General features: G+C 40.5%; 1 protein-coding gene across 4 annotated transcripts in view; it reads left to right on the forward strand.

Moving 5' to 3' along the window:
• EHBP1 (EH domain binding protein 1) overlaps positions 1–18,319 on the forward strand; it is a 378,411-nt gene that overhangs the window by 181,803 nt on the left and 178,289 nt on the right. The window lies entirely within an intron of this gene.

Below are 18,319 nucleotides of genomic sequence, written 5' to 3' on the forward strand. Positions count from 1 at the left end.
TTCATGGGTGTTGTCACCGTATTAGATTATTTAATCACAGGTAGCTATGGTAAACAAAACAAGACACAAAAACTGTCAAAGAATTAAAGTATTAGAAGATTGGAGCCAGCGCTGCGCCTCACTAGGCTAATCCTCTGCCTGTGGCACCAGCACTCCGGGTTCTAGTCCTAGTTGGGGCGCCGGTTCTGTCCCGGTTGCTCTTCTTCCAGACAGCTCTCTGCTGTGGCCCAGGAAGGCAGGGGAGGATGGCCCAAGTGCTTGGGCCCTGCACCTGCATGGGAGACCAGGAGGAAGCGCCTGGATCCTGGCTTCGAATCGGCACAGCACGCCTGCCATAGCGGCCATTTGATGGGTGAACCAATGGAAGGAAGACCTTTCTCTCTGTCTCTCTCTCACTGTCTAATTCTGCCTGTCAAAAAAAAAAAAAAAAAAAAAAGGAAAGAAAGAAGATTGGAACTTGACATTTGCATTAAGTATGTGTTGTTGGGATTATACTTCACCTAAGGTCCTGAGCTGCTGTGTTTACTCAAAGGCATCAGAGTTCAAGTTTCATTTGATAGATGATTTTTACCTCATTCTATGGCTTTTGTTAAATGTCAGAGTTCTGAAATAGTTGATTTTATTTGTTTGCCTGTATTTTTGTTGTTTTTGAGGAGAGTAAGTTATTGAGGTCCTCATTCTTCTGTTGGACCTCTCAGTTGCAGAGATGCCCACTTGCTCGGAAGGACGCCCAAAGATCCAGACTCCAGACCAGTTGATGCAAAAAGCACGAGGTTTTTATTGAACGTTTGCACAAACGGGCCCCCACCTCAGGCAGTGAGGAGCCCTGAGCGGCAGTTTCACACAGGTTATATAGGCAACGAATTAGCATATTCCTAATGCGCATGCGTAGGATTGGTCAGTTCAGAGGGACCATTAGCATATGGGAGAATGCTGGCGAAGAATGCTGGTGGAGAGTGCTGGTGTAAAATGCAGAGGTGGCACGGGATTGGCTGGTTCGGAGGGACAATTAGCATACCGGAGAATGCTGAGGGAGAGTGCTGAGGTGTTACAGGATTGGCTGGTCGCAGTGACATCATAAGTGTGCGCCTAGAGACTCTCCGAAGGGGAGGGGCAGCTCTGCTCTGGGCGCTCCCAGAGGTTTCCCGGAGGGGAGGGGCAGTTCTGCTCTAGGCGTGCCTAGAGGTTCTCTGAAGGGGATTGACTTTTCCTTCCCAGAGAATGTCCTGCCCGCTAGACTCTGGGGAACATCTATCCTCTTAAGAAGCCCCTGATATTTGCCCAGGCCTAGTTTCTTGTCCCTCTCCCCCATAAGGGTCCTTCACTTCCATTACAATAATCAGTCTCCAAGTGCTTGTTTTGATATCAGGTGTTTTTGTTTGGTTTTTAACCCTGTGTCCTTCTGGGGAGAAACTCTCAATGCTGTTTGGAGTTGGCTAAAGAGGATAAAAACTCCAAATGAAAGGAGCAGATGCAGATAGTAGTAATATGAAGCAGAGGAGATGGTTAATTCCAATACCTATGAGAGCAAAAGTACAGTGGACATAAGCCACACTCAGGAAGCTATTTAGGAACTTTATTCTGGTCATAAAGAATACATTCTGATAATAAAATATCTAAACCTGTCCCTTGTTTTCTCAAATCTTTAGTCCCCCAATGCCTACTCTTGGCACATCCCTCTTCTCTAGATGATCAGGAATTTGAAGCTAATCAAGAATTGAAGTTAATCACTCTAAAGGGTCATGAAAGGAATTCAACAGTGCCCGTTACGTGCCTGATCACCTCATTTGATCCACAAAGCAACTTGAGAAATGTGGACCTTTATCTCCATTTTACATATGAGAAACTGAAGATTAGTTAACTAATTTGCTCAAAATGATAAAATTAGTAGAGACAGTGCCAGGATTAAAATTCATGTAAAACCCATACTTTTCCTATAGTATGTGCCATGCTACTTCAAAAAAGCTATTTGTGGTTCTAAATTAGAATTCTAAATACATTTTTCCATGGAAACATTGTTTACATGGGAAATAAGTTCTGTTGCAGAGTCTGTAATAGCTATTTATTTTACATTATTTTCAGGATGATATAACATTGCATATATATTATGAAATAAATGGTATTTATGGGAAAGGCTGAGCACTTTACCACCATACTTTTCTTGGAGAATGCCTCATTATGCTTAGACACAGACAGTAAAAACACAGTCATATCCACAGTAACCATTTGCTAATCTGGATGTTAGTTTAGATAACATACAAGCAGAAATACAACTGAAAAATTAATTTTAAAAAGCCATCTAATATATTATTAAATGAAAAAAAACTAAGTATGCCGTATGATCCTTTCTGTGTGTATAAAGTTTGATTTATAATTTTTAAAAATTTATTTGACAGAGTTATAGACAGTGAGAGAAAGAGACAGAGAGAAAGGTCTTCCTTCTGTTGGTTCACTCCCCAAATGGCCTCCACGGCTGGCACCGTGCCAATCCGAAGCTGGGAGCCAGGTGCTTCCTCCTGGTCTCCCATGTGGGTGCAGGGCCCAAGCATTTGGGCCATCCTCCATTGTCTTCCCAGGCCACAGCAGAGAGCCGGACTGGAAGAGGAGCAACCGGGACTAGAACCTGGCGCCCCCATGGGATGCCGGTGCTGTAGGTGGAGGATTAACCAAGTGAGCCATGGCGCCCACCCCATAAAGTTTGATTTAAAAAACACTATTCATGGGATTGGCATTGTGGCATAATGGGTTAAGCCTCCACTTGTAGCACCGGTATTCCATATGGGCTCCGGTATGAGTCTTGGCTGCTCCATTTCCAATCCTGCTGCCTGTTAATAGTCTGGGAAAGCAGCAGAAGATGGCTCAGATGCTTGAGCCCCTGCACCCACGTGGGAGACCCGGAAGAAACTCTTGGCTTCAGCCTGGCCCAGCCCTGGCCATTGTGGCTGTTTGGGGTGTAAACCAGTGGATGGAAATCTCTGTCTTTCCCTCTATGTTTGTAACTCTGCCTTTCAAGATAAATAAATAAATCTTTTTAAAAAAAAAAATTTCCACACACATGTATATGCACATAGACATAATAAATATTCTCATATATTGTTGAAAGAATCAAGAATAGGCCGGCACCATGGCTTAACAGGCTAATCCTCCACCTTGCGGTGCCGGCACACTGGGTTCTAGTCCCGGTTGGGGCACCGGATTCTATCCCGGTTGCCCCTCTTCCAGGCCAGCTCTCTGCTATGGCCCGGGAAGGCAGTGAAGGATGGCCCAAGTCCTTGGGCCCTGCACCCGCATGGGAGACCAGGAGAAGCACCTGGCTCCTGGCTTCGGGTCAGCGAGATGCGCTGGCCGCAGCGGCCATTGGAGGGTGAACCAACGGCAAAAAGGAAGACCTTTCTCTCTGTCTCTCTCTCTCTCTCACTATCCACTCTGCCTGTCCAAAAAAAAAAAAAAAAAAATCAAGAATAATTAATAGTGGTGAACTTTGAAAAGATTCTTAGTAGGATGAAAAATATACACAACATTGAAGAAGCATCTTTTGTTCCATTTTCTACGTTTATATGTTGTTTGAATTTTCAGACCATATATATATATATATATATATATATATATACTTTGTTTTTTGTTTGTTACACTAATAGAGGTTAGAATGAGGTCATGTATTTTTTTCTTTACTATTTATTTGAGAGGCAGAAAGAGTAAGAGAGAGACAGAGGCAGAGAGAGAGAGAGACAAAGGATTCCCATCTACTGTGCCCAAATGCCCGCAATAATCTGGCTAGGCTGAAGCCAGGAACCAGGAACTCAGTCCATGTCTTCTACATGTGGGTGACAGGGACCCAGCTAAATGAGCCATCCAAACCCGATGCTTGCCAAGGTCTTCTTTAGCAGGAAACTGGAATCCGGAGTGGAGTCAGGATTTGGACCCACGCAGTCTGATGTGGGATGCAGACATCTTAACCAGTGGCTTTCCTTTTTTTTTTTTTGACAGGCAGAGTGGACAGTAGAGGGAGACAGAGAGAAAGGTCTTCCTTTGCCGTTGGTTCACCCTCCAATGGCCGCCGCGGTAGGCGCGCTGCGGCCGGCGCACCGCGCTGTTCCGATGGCAGGAGCCAGGGGCTTCTCCTGGTCTCCCATGGGGTGCAGGGCCCAAGAACTTGGGCCATCCTCCACTGCACTCCCTGGCCACAGCAGAGAGCTGGCCTGGAAGAGGGGCAACCGGGACAGGATCGGTGCCCCGACCGGGACTAGAACCCGGTGTGCCGGCGCCGCAAGGTGGAGGATTAGCCTGTTAAGCCACGGCGCCGGCCTAACCAGTGTCTTAACTACTAACCTAAACGCCTGTCCCATGTGTCTGTTTGTTATTGTCTTTTGGATATGATAAGTTGAAGATAAAATTTCCTAAAACAATTTATCCATCAGAATGTAGGAAGTTGCTCTTAGGCTGGACCAGTAGTAGTAAACTATTTGGTGGTGGCCTAGGGTTCTATCAGGTAACAACTCTTCTACTTCCATAGTACAAATCTATATTCTTTCATTCTCTGTATTTGAATTCATGTAAAATTTCATTTGGAAAAAGTGGACTGTTGCCAAACCAAACAATAAAAAAGAAATTAGAAACCACTAACTACATAATTTTGTAGGAGATAAGGCAGTAGATTGTAATCAGTGCCATACTGACAATAATTTAAAAATGATAAATGGCAGTTGATAAAACACACTAGGATGGAACTTAATCATCACAGGAATAGACCTGTAAATCCCAATAATTCATTGAAGATTTTGCAGTATTAAAGCTTAGTAAAATAATTGGCTGTTTTGACAATCTTGAGTCAACATGAAAGAGTCTGATAATATTTGATGTATGATTTTTCTATTTAGGAAAGCAAGAAACTTTATAAAAAGATTTTTTCATTAAAAGTACTGAAGAGAGGCAGGCGTAGGATGCACACATCCCATATGGAGTATCGCTTCAAATCCCCAACTGCACTGCTTCCAATCCAGTTTTCTACTAATGCACCTTGGGAGGCAGCAGATGATGGCTCAAGTACATGGATCCCGGTTGCCAATGTAGGGGACCTGGATGGTGTTCTGGGCTCCTGACTTTGGCCTGATCCAACCCTGGTATTGTAGGCATTGCAGTATGGGATGCTGCACCAAACACCTGCCCTCAAGACTAGAATTTAAACAAAGAAGTAATAAATGTGCACTTATAGTGTAAAATAAAATTCAGACTGCTCTGGATGACAACTATTGGATTCTATAGAAATCATCTATTGAGGAGGAGGAAGGGAAGGATGGGAAATATCATTATGCTCTTAAAACTGTACGTATGAAATACATGAAATTGTTTCCCTTTTTTATAAATAGAAAAAAAATTTTAAAGCCTCATGACATATTAAGTTACAAGGGAAATTTATTTCTGACTTTAAAAGTGTTGAAAGTCTAGTGCTAATATAGTAGCCTCACACAGTTATCAGGGACCCAGTCTCCTATTTTTCTGTTCCACTATTCTTAGCATAGACTTCTACCTCATGGCCCAGCATTGTTCCATTCTGGTTAACAGAAGGAGAGGACAAAAACTAGCCATATCTACCTCTAGCAAGGGAGACTAGAGAATGAATCCTTATTCTGGACATTTATGTTGGGTGTTTAGCCTAGGAGTTGAGATTCTTGTATCCCACATTTCAATACCTGGGTTCAATTCTTGGATCCAGCTCTGGATTCCAGCTTCCTGCTATACAGATGCTGGAAGGCAGTGGTGATGGCTCAGGGATCTCAGTTCCTGTGAGATCTGGATTGAGTTCCTAGTTCCCAGTTTCAGCATTTCCCAGCCACACTCAGCATTTGTAGGCATTTAGGAGTGAACCAGTGATTGGGAATACATTCATTTGTTCATTTTTTTCTCTCTCTCCCCCCCTTCTCTCAAATAAGTAAACAAAAAATTTTAAACTAATGTAGGAATCAAGGGTTCTGTTACTACTAAAGAAGAATGGGATGGATATTAGGAGAGGGCTACCAGACAGTGCATTAATACTTATATAAAATCTAAGATGTGGCATGGGTGTTGGCACAGCAGGTTAGGCTGCCACTGGATGCTTGCATCCCATATTGGGGTACCTGGATTGAGTCCTTGCTACTATTTTTCATCTGTCTTCCAGCTATTATGTATATCCCAAGAGCAAATGATAGCAAATGATAGTGCTTAATTCTCTGTCACCCATGTCAGAGACCTGGATGGAGTTACAGGCTCCTGGCTTTAGCCTGGCCCAGTCTTGCTGTTACAGGCATTTGGGAACTGAACTTGTGGACAAAAGATCTATAACTCTATTTCCAAAAAAAAAAAAAAAAGAAAGAAAGATGCAAATGAGCCCAGGTCTTAGAGTCTAAGAAAACCTGATTATTTGAAATAGCTGTTTTAATAAGACATTTAAAAGCCAGTTAAACAAAGTTTGAAGAAAAATCAGAGTATTTAGTAACTCAGCATACAGATGCCTAGGAATGTACAGTAAAATGAGGAAAAGCACAAACAAAATATCCAATGGTCAAAATCAAATAGTATTTTCTTCCAAGATCATCTTTTTGCATTTAGATAATATCTGAAAATATATGTTAATTTTCCAAGCATAGAATTACTGGTGAGGGACTTGGGAAACATTCCTTGGCACATGTAATTTCAATTTCAAAATGTATTTGGATGTGTTTACTACACGGCTCAAACTAGGGTGAGGCAAGAAAGATGCCTCTGGCACAAGATTTCAGGAGGCACTTCCTCCTAGGTTGGTGCAAGTATAGACTCTCATCTGCACTACTCTTAGAGTGAATGCCTCCTGAAATCTTGCACTTCAGGCACCTCCTGACTCACCGTAGTTCCTGCACTAGTACATCAATAGGGCAAATCTGACAGATAAATATGCAGCAGCAGTAATTGCTTACTGACCTTTGCAAACTGAAAGAACCAGAATCCTCAGGATCAAGAACACTGTAAGGGCCCTGTGTTGTGGCGCAGCAGGTTAAGTGCTACTGGCAGTGCTGGCATCTAATATCCAAGTGCTGGTTCAAGTCTTGACTATTCTGCTTCCCATCCAGTTTTCTGCTAAAAGGCCTGGGAAGGCAGCAAAAGATGGCCTAAGTACTTGGGTCTCTGCCACATATTTGGGAGACCAGGATAGAGTTCTTGGCTTCTGGCTTTGGCCTTGCCCATACCTGGCTTTTGCAGCCATTTGGGGAGTGAGCCAGCAGATGGAAGATATTTCTTCTCTCCCCCTCTTTCTCTCTGTCTCCTACCCCCCCCCACCTTTGCTCTGCCTTTCAAATAAATAAGTAAATATTTGAAGAACCCCTGTAAGAGTTTGATTCTTACTTTTATTCTGTGAGTTCAATGGGAGAGATAAAAATACTAAATTTTGCCTTTTAAAACAAATTTATGGGGTAATTGTGGTTTCTCTTTAATATAAAAATATTCCAAAGTAACTAAGTTAAGGTGTCTGTCACCTGAATTTTTCATCTGAGGATTGAACTGCCATTTTTCCTCAGAGGCAAAATACTCCAATATAGGAAAAGAACTTGAATAATGTAAATAAGTTATTTTTGTATTTGATGATAAAGAGTGCCTTTATAGGGGCCAGTGTTGTGGCGTAGCAGATAAATTCTCCATATGGGATGTTAGTGTCCCTTATGGGTGCTGGTTGTGTCCCAGCTGTTCTGCTTCTGATCCAGCTCCCTGCTGATGGCCTGGGAAAGGCACTGGAAGATAACCCAAGTGCTTTAGCCCCTGCCACCCATGTGGGAGATCTGGATGAAGCTCCTGGCTCCTGGCTTCAGGCTGGCTGAGCCCTGGCTGTTGTCATCTGAGGAGTGAACCAGCGGATGGAAGATTTCTTGCTTTGTCTATCCCTCTCTGTAATTCTTTCAAATAAATAAATCTTTTTAAAAACGGCTTTATAAAAAACTAAGCAGTTAGAAGCAAATGTCAACCTATTGCTATATATGTGAAACCACTGTAGAATGCATTGTTGATAAAAGTGAAGGAAGCACCATTTAGTGCATCCTTTACTGCATGAAGAAGAAAAATATATCTGGAGTGTTTGAACAGATTCACACAAACTGTGATAGAACCCTTTAAACTCCCAATACTGCTAAAATTCACTGTGTAAGAATAAGAAACAAGCCAAAATGAAAAAGACCCATAACAGTGCAGAGCAGAGCTTAGGACTAAGGTGAGACAAAAGAGGCAATTTAAGGACCCATTAACTTCTAGGGTTGTGCAGTACAAACTTAGTACGTGAACAAACCAAACTGTTAGTTTCTCCCCCAAAGTTTGGCAGTGGATATCTCATTCTTGAGACGTTTGTCTCAGTGTTATACATGAACCTAAAAGTGAATATCTTAAATTGTTTCATAAAAATCGGTCACAAAGGGCCAGCGCCTTGGCACAGTGGGTTAATCCTCCGCCTGCGGTGCTGGCATCCCATATGGGCACCGGTTCTAGTCCTGGCTGCTCCTCTTCCAATCCAGCTCTCTGCTATGGCCTGGGAAAGCAGTGGAAGATGGCCCAAGTGCTTGGGCCCTTGTACCCGTGTGAGAGACCGGGAAGAGGCACCTGGCTCCTGGGTTTGGAAAGGTGCAGCTCCAGCCATTGGCGGCCATTTGGGGAGTGAACCAACGGAAGGAAGACCTTTCTCTCCCTCTCACTGTCTGTAACTCTACATGTCAAATAAATAATAAAAAAAAATCTTAAAAAAAAAATCTGTCACAAAAGGGAAATCAGTCTTAGCCATCAGAGCAAATGGCCTTCTATGAAACAAACTTACCTTGGGTGGATGTTTGGCACAGCAGTTAACTACTTGGGATGTCTTAATCCCCTCTGTAAGTTACTTAGTTTGAGTTCTGGCTCCGCTTCCAATTCCAGCTTCCTCATAATGTGCATGTTGGGATGCAGCAGGTGATGGCTCAAGTCCTTGGGTTCCTGGTACCCATGTGGGAAACACAGATTGAGTTATGGGTTCCTGGCTTCTGCACAGCACAGCCCCCTTTATTGTGGGCATTTGTGGAATGAGTCAGCAGATGGAAGAACTGTGTCTTTCTCTCACCCCTTTTCTTCCTTTCAGATAAAATGAAAGTAAATAAAAATTTAAAGAAATAAACTAATTTAGAAATGATTTTTTTAAAGCCATGAAAACTTTTTTAAAAAATCCTTCTATTTTTATTATGGTTTGACTGGGTAATCCATTAATAAATGAAACAAAACTTTGTTGTCTTCAAAAATAATGATCTGTTGGCCGGCGCCACAGCTCAATAGACTAAGCCTCCACCTGCGGCGCCGGCACACTGGGTTCTAGTCCCGGTCGGGGCGCCGGATTCTGTCCTGGTTGCTCCTCTTCCTGTCCAGCTCTCTGCTGTGGCCCAGGAGTGCAGTGGAGGATGGCCCAAGTCTTGGGCCCTGCACCCGCATGGGAGACCAGGAGAAGCACCTGGCTCCTGGCTTCGGATCAGTGCAGTGCGCCGGCTGCAGCGTGGTGGCCGCAGTGGCCACTGGGGAGTGAACCAACGGGTAAAAGGAAGACCTTTTCTCTCTCTCTCTGACTGTCTACTCTGCCTGTCCAATAATAATAATAATAATAATAATAATAATGATCTGAGACAAAATGTTCATCAAGGGTGAATTTAGATAAAGAATAACTTTGTTCTGGAGGTACTGTGCTTGCAACTTTTCTGTTGGTTTGAAATTTTTCAAAATAAAAAATGGTTCAAAATAATGACTTGAGAATAGGAAAGAACTCTTGGATATGAAAAAAAAAATCAGGGTGGGCATTTGTGGTTCAAAGGGTTAAGCTATTTTTTGGGAAGTCTGCACCCCCTATCTGAGCGCTGGATCCATTCCTACCTACTCTGCTTCTGATTCAGTTTCCTGCAAATGCATCCTGGGAGGCAGCAGAAGATGGTTCATGTCATCTACTTGTGCCACCCATGTGGGAGACCCTGATAGATTTCCTGGCTCCTGGCTCCTGGCTTCTGCCTGACCCTGTGTTGATTGGTATGGGCATTTAGGGGAATGAATTATCAGATGGAAGAGCTTTCTTTTTCTCTGATTTTTCTCTCTTGCTCTGCCTTTCAAGTAGATGAAACTAAATAAATAAACATTTTAAAATGAAATTTTAAAATTCAAAGCAACTAACAATATACTGCAGAATATACCAATGAATTAGATGATAAACTTTAAAAGTTCTCTTTAGAATTCAAGGTGAAAAGAGATTAAAATTGTGAGAAGAAACATAAAGGATAGAATCAAAATATTCACTATATTTGTAATAGAGGTTGTAGAGATAAGAATAGAAGAAAATCATTTATCAGGGAAATAGAAGAAAATTTATATGATCTGGAGAAAGACTTTAGATTAAAAGGGCTTACAAGTACGAGGCAAGATGAATGGAATGATCTCCAAACCCAGACATATCCTGATAGTACTTTTGAATTTCAAAGGTGGATTATTTACAAAGGAAAAGGTTTTAACATCAGATGCTTTTGTAACAATCAGTGCTGAAGACAGTGGAATATGCTTGCAAAATTAAAGAAGTATCTGCAAAGGAATAAAATGTATCATATATTCATAATGATCCTCCCAAAAAAGTTGCCTCTGGAGGTTGCCAGGGCACTGACTCATTCTATAAATTAATAAAGGGAAAGAGTCTAATATTTATCTCAGCTTTTCTTTACGAGCTTTATTTCAAGATAACTGAATAGCTGATTAGAGAATGTTCTTATATAAAAATGGCAGGTGTGAAATGCAGAGGGAATTGCATCAGTAGAAAACTCACCACTTCATCATCCCTGATGAAATAATCAATCTACTAACAATCAACATGGCTGCTAAATGCATTAGGAAAAAAAAATATGAATAGATCAGGATGAGAGTAGTCATTCATACTCATCAGTTTTTTAAAATTTATTTTTATTTATTTGAAAGGTAGAGTTACATAGAGAGGTAGAGACAGATAGAAATGTCTTCCATCCACTGTTTCACTCCCCAAATGGCTGCAACAGCCGGAGCTGGGCTGATCCCAAACCAGGAGCCAGGAGCTCTTGCGGGTCTCCTACACTGGTGCAGGGCCCCAAGGACTCAGGCCATCTTCCATTGCTTTTCCAGAACAGCACAGAGAGCTGGATCTGAAGTGGAGCAGCTGGGTCTCCATGGGATGAAGTGGGATGCTGGCACTCCAGGCGGTGGCTTTACCCACTATGCCACAGCGCCAGCCCCATCAGTCTTAATATTATTAACATTTAGACAGCCTGTCATTTTAAGCCTCCTGATGTATTGCAATAGAAAGTACCTAAAATGACCTATATTCTTGCTAAAGAATTAAAATGGATCTAGTCAAAGCGCTGGTTGTAATAACTATGAAATTAGGAGAAGTACTAGAGAATAGAGGAATAGGTTAAATGACATCATGAAGTTGCAATCAGCCAAAACAGCAAAGTAGGAATTCCACCAGGACAAGTGAGTGTAGATTCATTCAACAAATGAAATGCTTGGCAAAATTAAAGGAGGATGGGGGGAGGGGGCGGGGGTGGTGTTTGGTGTAGTGGTTAAGATGCTGCATGGGATGCCCATATCCCATATCAGAGTGCCTCAGTTTGTATCCCATCTCCACTTCTGCCTCCAGCTTCCTACTAATGTGTACTCTTGGAAGCAATAGATAAGATGGCTCAAGTACTTGAGTCCTTGCCACCCACATAGGAAACTCAGATTAAGTCTGAGGCTCCTGATTTCAGCCCCCCCCCCCCCAGCCCAGGGTGTTGCAGATACTTGATGAATGAACTAGTAAATGGAAGATACCTCTCTCTCTCTGGCTCCCCCCACCCCCGCCTTTCAAGTAAAGTGAAAACAAAAATATAAAGAACGGAAATTATACATTTAAAGTATATATTTAATAATATTTACTGAGTTACTGTTGAAATGAAAGGATTCTGGAGTTTGCTTTAATATACTCTAGAAGGAAAATAGGCAGGGGATAATATTTGGAGAAGAACACAAAACAATTGGGAAAAATGGGGGCTGACACTGTGGTCATAGCAGGTTAAACTGGCATCCCATATGGGCACCAGTTTGAGTCCTGGCTTCTCCACTTCTGAACTAGCTCCCTGCTAATGGCCTGGGAAAGCAGTGGAAGATGGCTCAAGTGTTTGGGCCCCTGTGCCCAAATGGGAGACCTGGAAGAAGCTCCTGGCTCCTGGTTTTGGATCAACTCAGCTCTGGCTGTTATGCCATTTGGGGAGTGAATCAGCAAATGGAAAATCTCGATAGATAGATAGATAGATAGATAGATAGATAGATAGATCTCTTGAGATGTTTGTCTATGCCACAGTGCCAGCCCTCCAGCTCCTGTTTTGTCTCACCCTAACTATAGAATGGGCATGTGGGTTATGGACCAGAGGATGGAAGTTTTCTGTGTTTCTGCTTCTCAAATACTTAAATAACAGTCCCCCCAAAGGAGAGAAATAAACATGGTTACCTGAAACAAATATAAAACATGAAGTTATAAAGATAGTTTGAACTTAAATTATTAATTAATTAAAACTAGATGAGCTAAATGCAGTTAAAAGACAGTCTGGATATTTTTAAGTAATCCAACTTTATACATCTAAAACATGGATGTGTGAAAGATTGAAATTAAGACTGAAAAGAGATTTAGTGTGACAACACTCACCAAAAGAAAATCAGAATATTGAAGCTGGCAATGGCACAGTAGGTTAAATATGTATATATAAATTTCCAAACATCTAATACACACACACACATATATGCATGCACTTTGAAATAACCTGTGGGTCAAGAATAATTATAACAATGTAAACTATAAATTCAGTGGAAATTTTTGGTTTTACTACTTGACGTGTTGATGAGGACGTTATTTACGATCAACTTGAATTCCTGTAATCAACCTATGAAAGCCTTATGTTTAACTTCAGTTTCTTGCTTGGCACTGCTTTTTAATATAAGTTCCAACTTGAAAGACTTGAAGAGCAAGCCTGACATGTTTGAACTTGGAAAGTCTCAAAAACAATCACAGTACAATTGAGTTAATGGAACAACTAGATATCATAAAATACCTTAATATTCCTTTTACTGTCTATATCCTGTGGCATTTATATAAGAGGTTAGGATATATTTTCATTTTTAATAAGTATTCTTTAGCCAGCTTATGTATGAGGGCCAAACTATTGTGGGACATATAAACTCTTTAATACCAGGATTAAGAGTTGTAATCTAAGGATTAATATATGCACTGTATATTGGCTGTATTAGTGCTAGTATCATTAAGGGTAAGTGAGCATTTTCTTTACAAACCTGCATGTAGCTAGATCATTTGATTGGGTCTAAGTTTATGACCTAAGAATGTTTTTTAGAAAACTCCTAATAATCATCATTTAGCATTATGCTAGAAAAAGACTTTTAAAGTTAGATAAATCTTTCCACAGTGGTCTTCCTGAAAAGCAGAGCCAATAATTGAAAATACATTCTGAATAAATTAATAGTTCTTTGGGAATGTACGCTTATAAAGTATACTTGACTTTAATTAGTAAGTTTGTGGTACAGATACTTGGTGTCGTGGTTAAGACACTGCTTGGGACACCCACATCCCATATAGGAATGCTTGGGTTCAAGTACTGGCTCCATTTCTAATTCTAGCTTACTGCTAATACACACATTGAGAGGCAGCAGATGATGTCTCAAGTGCTTTGGTCGCTACCACCACCTGGGAGGCCCAAATTGAGTTCAAGGCTCCGTGGCCTCAGTCTGCTCCAGTTCTGGCTGTTGTGGGCCTTTGGGGAGTGAACTAGTGGATAGAAAAATCTCATACTTACACTCATATTCATTCATTCACTCTCATAAATAAATAACATGTAAATACATTTTTAAAAGTATTATTTTACAGTAAAATATGAGTGTATGATTTCAAAAAAATTATAGCAAAATCAGTCTGTCATTTCATTTTCCATGAATTTTTTTCAGGTACCCTCTATAGTTATGTTCTGGTGATGAATTCCACAGTTTGAGACCATCCTCATACCCAAAATGCCTTGTGAATTTAAGAGATCATTGTTTATCAGCACCACATCATAATTTCCAAATTCTTTGAGAATATTAGGGTGATGTTATAATTTGGATAAAAATACTGTATTTTCCACTACTGCCAGATTCTATTGCAGTGAAAACTCTTTAGTGTTTATATATGAAGCTCTTACTTAATTGCCCTTCAACGACTTAGGTTGAATGTTACTGAGCTTTTACAAAGACCATTTACATTTAACTTCTTAAAGCAGAATAGAAAGGCTCATCTAAATGAGTGATTTGTGTAAGAAGCTGGTTTTCTTTTTCATTTTAATTGAAAAACAATTTATTCTTCCATGTGATCACAACTTGAATCATTAAGTAGAAATCCTCATTTGGCCTGATATTAATGGGTTAAATATATTTGTAAAGTATTTAAAATTTTCATACTATGTAAAAAAGTCCCATTATGTATTATTCTTCCTATCATATATTTAATATGAATTAAAAACTTAATGCCTTTAATTTATATAACAAAACTTTACCCTCTATAGCAAGTGTTACCTCTTATCTACCCATATTATTTTTTCCTTTTTTTAAAATTTCATTTAAGTTATACAAGTTTCATGTATTTCATATATACAGATTTAGGAAAATAGTGATATTTCCCACCCTCCCAGCCTCCTGTCCATGCCCCAACCTTTCTTCCTCCTCCCTCTCCTATTCCCACCTTTAATTTTTACACAGATCTGCTTTCTGTTTGCTTATTGATTGTAAAGTTAACCCTGTATTAAGTAAAAGAGTTCAAATAGTGTGAAGAATAAAAACATTGCTCCTCAACAGAAGAAACAACGGCTGTAAACAATTATCAAATCTCAAAATACCTATTTAGAATTGACTAAATAAAATACTTCTACTCTAAAAATTATTTTACTTATTTGCTTATTTTCCCTAGACAAAGTGTGTCTCTAGTAGAATCCCTCTCATTCTTTTTTGGAAAGAAAAAAGTACATCAAAATATTTTGTTCATATACACTAATATTCCAGGTCCAAATCATTCCTGATTCTATATTAATATTTGCAGTAAGGAGTTTCAGAGTATACATAACCAGATATTACTAGTGTCTTTCTTAATTTTGAAATATGAACTTGTACATTTGTGTACTTTACTATTTCTATGAGCAACATCTGTAACTTTAATAAACCTTTTAATGATAAAAAGAGTCACAACAAATCACTGTATTCCTAAAATTGTATTTATGAAATGTGTGAAGTTTGTATTTCTTAAACAAAAAGGTTTCTTTGAGAACAAAAAATAATAAATTCATGGAAATTTTTCTAAAAGGTAATTTTCAATAAAAGTATCATTCCTATCTAAATTTGAAGTGAAGTTTTGATTGTTCTGATGGAAGTATCCAAGCATCCTAATCCCTAAAATCTCAAAACATAGGAAAAGATAAATAAACAGTATGTGATTTGCCAAATGCCTTTATCAAAGTTGTGTATATATATACATAAATATATATGTATATGATATATAAAACTTTTATGAATACCATCATTTAACTCTTTATAATATAATCACTAGTAACCTAAGTATTTCCATTTTAAGAAATACTATTGAGTATACATTCTTATTACGTTTTTAAAGAGTGTGAGATGATAATGTGCTGTCAAATAGAATCTGTAAACTTCTGAAGCATTAATGTCATTTAGCACTAGATTAGAGATACCAGTCATAGAATGCTACAGCTGTTCAGGATCACTCATCATTATTTTTTTTTTTAAGATTTATTGATTTATTTAAAAAGCAAAGCCACAGAGAGGCAGAGGCAGAGAGAGAGAGAACTGCGTTCACTCCTCAGATGGCCACATAGCCAGAGTTGCACTGATCTGAAGCCAGGAACCAGGAGCTTCTTCTGGGTTTCCTATGTAGGTGCAAGGGCCCAAGGACTTGGGCCATCCTGTCCTGCTTTCCCAGGCCGTAGCAGAGAGCTGGATCGGAAATGGAGCAGCTGGGTCTCAAACCAGCAGCCATACGGGATGCTGGCACTGCAGACAGCTTTTTCTGCTATGCCACAGCGCCAGCACCTCATCATTACTCTTAAGACTGATTTAAATATAATGTAAAAATTTGCCAAGAAAGTGGATGGTATTGTGGTATACTGGGTAAGGCTGCTGCCTGTCATATCGGCATCTCATATGGGCACTGTCTTGTGTCTTGGCTGCTCCACTTCTGATCCAGCTCTCTGCTAATGGTCTGAGAAAAGGCATTTTAAACAAGGCTGGCAAGTAAGGGAAGGCCAGATCCCATAGGGTCTTGTAATTTTATTCCATGGATTATGGGAAGCCATTGCTGGGTTCTAAAAAGAGTAACATAATCTGATTCACGATTTTAAAAGTTCATTCTGGTAAGACTTCAATTCCAAAAGATACTCTAGAGACCTTTCTGTACAAAATCATGAGACACGACAGAGGCTGGCATTGTGGCGTGGTGGGTAAAGCAGCCACCTGTGACATTGGCATCCCACAGGGGCACTAGTTTGTGTCCCAGCTGCTCCGTTTCCTGTCCAGCTCCCTGCTGATGGCTTGGGAAAGCGATGGAGGATGGTCCAAGTGTTTGGGCCCCTGCCACCCATGTGGGAGACCCGGATAAAACTCCTGGCTCCTGACTTCTGCCCGGCTCAGTGCTTGCCGTTGCAGCCGTCTGGGGAGTGAGCCAGTGAACAGATGGAAGATCTCTCTCTGTTTCTCTGTCTCTCTCTCTCTCTCCCTCCCTCTCTCTCTGTGTACCTCTGCCTTTCAAGTGACTGAATGAATCTTAAAAAAATTTTTTTGAAAAAGAGATAAAAATATTTTCCAAGACAAAGATCAGTGTATTTTTAATAAATATTTATTAATGATGATATTGATTTTGCTTAGGTAGGAAAAACACTAATTCAAAAAAATAAGTAAACAAAAAATTGTTGCATGCTTTTCTTCTTCTGAGAACCGAATGTTTCATGAGGGTGGCTTTCAAATATTTTTGCTGCGTGTGTATGTTGGGGTAGGGGGTAGATGTGTCCACTAAGCACTTAAGATATTTCAATGTGCTTGCCAGCCTGTACCACTTCATACATTACTTTTTTATGAGCCGTTACTCTGTGAAAGAACTGTGCTATGAGCTGGGGGAAAACTTGACTAAAAGAAAGCCTTTGTCATCAATAAACTGACTACCTACCAATATGGCAGGCACCTAAACAAAAGTGTGATGCAGGATAATCATGGGTATGATAGAGATAGGCTAGAATACCATAAAAGCATTAATGAGAATATTACTTAACACTTCTGCTACTTACTCTTCTCCAAATACCCCTTACTAGATGTTAGCAACAGTTATATTTAGGAGTGGTATGCAGCGGTAAGGCAGGTAGCAGAGATGGCAACTGACCTGCATGATAAAGGATAATTGGAGTTTGCAAGATGAGCAAAGAAAGGAGAGGGCTTTCCAAAAGAAACAGATGGGCACTAGCATTGAGATAGCAAAGTGCCTCATTCAAGAGGCCATAAGCACTGCTAGTGTGATTGTGAGTACAATAGATGAGTGGAGTACCAGGACATAAAGCTTAAATCAGTTTTTATATATTACTGCTAAGCTACTTGGATTTTATTGTGCAGATAGTAGGAACAGTAACATTCTGTTGGAATCATGAATTGAATGGCATTGCTAAAAGCCTGCAGAAGCCGATATGTCCATATATCCATCAACTGCATAGATGAATCACAAATAATTATGCTGGGGCCAGCGCTGTGGCACAGCAGGTTAACACCCTGGCCTGAAGCGCCAGCATCCTATATGGGCGCCGATTCGAGACCTGGCTGCTCTACTTCCGATCCAGCTCTCTGCCGTCACCTGGGAAAGCAGTGGAAGATGGACCAAGTCCTTGGGCCCTGCACCCGTGCGGGAGACCTGGAGGAGGCTCCTGGCTCCTGGCTCCTGGCTTCGGATTGGCGCAGCTCCGGCTGTTCCAGCCAGTTGGGGAGTGAACCATTGGATGGAAGACCTCTTTCTTTCTCTCTCTCTCTCTGCCTCTCCTCTCTATGTGTAACTCTGACTTTCAAATAAATAAAGAAATCTTTAAAAAAAAAATTATGCCAGATTTTACTTATGTCAGAAAAGACGGAACTATAGGGACAGAAATACCAATGGTTGCTGAAGGATAGGGAAAAAGCAACTTGAGGTATGGGGGTGGTAGTTACAGTATGGTATTATATTCAGTTGTGGTGGTGG

The sequence above is a fragment of the Lepus europaeus genome, chromosome 13, assembly GCF_033115175.1.
Source record: "Lepus europaeus isolate LE1 chromosome 13, mLepTim1.pri, whole genome shotgun sequence".
NCBI lineage: Eukaryota > Metazoa > Chordata > Mammalia > Lagomorpha > Leporidae > Lepus > Lepus europaeus.